The sequence below is a fragment of the Adiantum capillus-veneris genome, chromosome 9 (genome assembly GCF_014529385.1).
Source record: "Adiantum capillus-veneris isolate H3 chromosome 9, ASM1452938v2, whole genome shotgun sequence".
Lineage (NCBI taxonomy): Eukaryota > Viridiplantae > Streptophyta > Polypodiopsida > Polypodiales > Pteridaceae > Adiantum > Adiantum capillus-veneris.
The window spans coordinates 33,947,039-33,950,875 of NC_140939.1; the positions used below are offsets into that span (position 1 = coordinate 33,947,039).

Below are 3,837 nucleotides of genomic sequence, written 5' to 3' on the forward strand. Positions count from 1 at the left end.
TATAGCACCATCTGGTGAGACAGATGCACAGGATAGTCCCTATATTCCTAGCCTTTCCAGTTCCTTTTTAAGCAACCAAGTCGAAAAAATTTCCTTAATTAAATTCACATCATCCTCCCTAAGTATGACCTTCTCATCCAACTATTTGCATCACGCCATACCTGGATTATGGCCGATTTCCAATAAGATATCGTGGGTACTTCACCCTGCCGGGCAAAAATAAAACAAACCCATTCATCCCTTATCCCTCGGGCATGAATGTTTTAGGTATAAAAACTTTCCGGTTACGCTGCCCTAGCCGAAAAGGGCCAATCTCCGTCAAGTTCCCCAAGAGAATCCTCTCAATGGGTGGGCCTTTCAATCAAATTGACCCCAAGAACATCCATCTTGGTTTCTGATCATTTCCAGACAATCTTCAAAACTCCTAGTCAAATCTATGTTTTGCAATGGGCTATACCTATCACCTCTCGAGATTCCTTTTTAACTCCTAGTTGGTAATTTCCAAGTTCATTCATTTATCAACCTTAATTCCTACTTTCATTAATTATATACCATCCAAGTTTATTTAGAAAATACAAGCAAGTTTTTGCCATAGGCATTTGATGGTTAATGTCTTTTCGAAAATGCCAACTTTTTAAGTTCAATCCCTGTTTTGTCGATTCCCAGGTTTTTGCACTCCTTTGCCATTTATGGGGCATCTCCATGGAAGCTTGTAGAGTTTTCGGTTCAAAACAACACGGAGGTCAATTCCGCGAAGTTATCCCCTATCTCCCCCATCCCGTATTTGCACACAAACTTGAAATTGACTAGGTTTTGTCCCATAACCTCATCATGTTAATGAAAGATGCCTTGAAAGACCAAAATTTTCCTCTTTGTCAGCATTTTGAAGATTTTGGTCTTTTGATTTTAACAAAAATCTAGTCCTATAACTAGGTTATGAAGCTCAATTTCTTGCTATAATAAGTTTTTCCCTATCCATACACCTTTAAATCTATGAAAAAACTTTTTCTGAACTAAATTTCTATGATTTTCTCATCAAACTTATCATTATAATACTGATTAGGTATTACTTTTGGCAAAAGTAAAATTTGGCTATGTTCTTCACCTCATAGCTGATCTAAGACATGAACGTGACCTATGAATTGTTTTTCTAGATTCACCAAATAATTATGACAAGTTGCTAGAAAAACAAGACACTTTAGTGTCTCAAGACATTTGAGTGTCTGATTACAGAACTAGCGTTAACGTCGTAGGAAACTATCACATTAAGTGCATCCACAACTTCTTGTGTCTATATTTGAAAATTGAAAAAGCTGTGCCAAGGGAATGGACCGAACGTGGAATTTTGGTTGAAACTCTTCCACGCCAGCTCTCCATAGCTCACAACATCAATGGCAATGTCTACCTCCACGAAGAATAGCTGGCGTAGCTTGCTCCTCTCCTTCTCCCCACTAATCACCATCTTCGCCTGCTGCGGCTTCTCCTTCCCCTTTCCCACTCTTGATCTCCCTCCACATGAGCTCTCCTCCGCGCCTGATTGCAGATCAGGCGCATTCCCTGCTAATATCTCAAGCTTTTCGTCTGCGGAAGATGACCCCATGTCCTACCCCATGTTTGCAGATCATGATGGTATGCCCTTGACTCTCTTCCACAAATTGTCCTTTGATTTAAGCTCAAATTCTTCCTTTGCCCTCACCTCTTATGGTCATAGCCAAGCCCCAGCTCCCTCTTTGGCTTCCTTTATCTCGATGTCTCCATCACCGGAGTCATCGCAACCAGACGCCATATTCTATGTCGTGGAGCTCTACTTCACATGCGTTGAAGATAGAAGCGCCTCACAACTTTACCTCTTTCCTGCTTGCATCGACGCGTGCAGGTCCATCCAATTGCTTGACTATACTGCTCTCACATCAAAGGAACAAGAGCAAGAACAAGCAAGGGACGAATTGTCGGTCAAATACAACGCAAGTACCGGAGAGCTTCATGCTGTGGTTGCCCAATATCAACACGATGCAAAAATCACCATGAGTTTCAATTTGAGTACTTTGAGTATCACAAGCACAACTCTCTTTTTTGGCTACATCACAGATAGCCATTCACACATACATAAATCTCATCAACATGTAACGAGACTTGTATGTATCATAGTGGGCACCTTTATAGGGGCCTCTTTCTTAGTGATGGGGGTAAAAATCCTCGTGCTTTTAATTAAGAAGAGCAATCACGATCTCCTTCATGCAAAAGGAATCTCTTCTCTACCTAGACATGGGTGCCCACCACCCATGCTAGACCTTTACAACTCACCCATGCTAGACCTTTACAACATGGTCCAGAGGCTAGTGAAGTGCCCATAATGAGAAGTCCCCCTCTCACACCTCCTCACTACAATGATTTCCATGTTTCTGGCAATGCTACTTGGTTGAAGCAACCTACCCCAAGCTAAACCTCTACATAAATGGTGCCAATCAAGGTTTTTTTATCATAGCAAGATGCACTTGCGGCAAGACGGGCTTACGATACACCATCTTGAGGTAATCATTTGTAATTTAACTCCTTCAAAAAGACATTTTATCATGCTTTCAAGGTCTTTCTATTAGAGCAAGTTGCACTTGTTGCAACAAGATGGGCTTATGATACACCACCTTGAGGTAATCATATGTAATTTTGCTCCGTCAGAAGGACATCTTATCATGCCCGTAAGGGATGGTCGAGTGGATCAATATATATTTTCTGGAGATATTTTGAGATATATTCATGTATCCCCATGTCATCCCCAAGTCAAGACCCTTTATTGACGTCACTACACCTAACTCACACGTGTCATAATAACCACTTATGTGGGTGTTCATTGTTTATCCTCATTTTGATAATGCTAGATCATAACTTATAGACACATACTTATTAAAATAGTAAAAAATCTATTTCTCTCCATAGTCTAGCTTGTGTAGCCTCTTGTTTTGGCGTTTTGGCAAGAAAACCACCAAAAATCAATTACAGTCGACTTTATCTTAACACAAGTTTTTGAATTGCAAATCAACTGATTACAACAATATAAAACATACCCTCCATTGGAAAAAAGGCATTTGTACCCGTATCTTTGCTAAATCCAGGAATGTAACACCTCATTCAATCTGATGCGTCTATTATTGTCTAGGTTTGTGGCATATCTCACCTAAGAGACTAGAGCTTTAACTCAAGGCTTTTGGTTTAGTAATAGAAAAAGCAATTCAATTTTTTTTTCATATTAGACTTTAGAGTTCTGTTATTTTCTAAATTTGAAATTTGGATTATTTTGTTTCTATGCGTACATATGGAATGGATCATGTTCTTCATGACACCATGTCATCCATATAGTGGTCATGGGCATTGAGGAGACATTCTGCATTTAAGAGATTTCCAGTGAATGTGAGTTCAAGTGTTCATCTTGTTGCTTAGGAAGTGACTTCCATGTTTTGGTATATGATGAGGCAAACATCAAAGCCCACAATGATAGCACCATGCATATGGGATATGTTGGGGTCTTAATAATGCTCTTGCAAATAGGGCCAGTGCATTGAAATTGATCGATGGTTAGTGATAGATATTTCTACTTATCGGTATATATATAATGCAAACAATGGTATACATGTACATATATGCATTCCCACACATAATCAGAATGCCATTTATACTTGTGATGGGTGTCAGCTTCACACATCCCATGGTTCAACAATCCACTTATTTTGTGGATGTTCATCCCTTGCCCCTTGGTGTTGGGAGTAAGATTTTTGGAAATCATCCCATTGCTTGTGTGGCTACAATCAATCGACTCATGCATAGTAAGATTTTTGGTAATTC

At 39.6% G+C, this 3,837-nt stretch overlaps 1 pseudogene; it reads left to right on the forward strand.

The window, feature by feature from the left end:
• The first annotated feature begins 1,397 nt into the window (after window positions 1-1,397).
• LOC147450317 (uncharacterized) lies at window positions 1,398-2,443 on the forward strand (annotated as a pseudogene).
• Window positions 2,444-3,837: the final 1,394 nt, after the last annotated feature.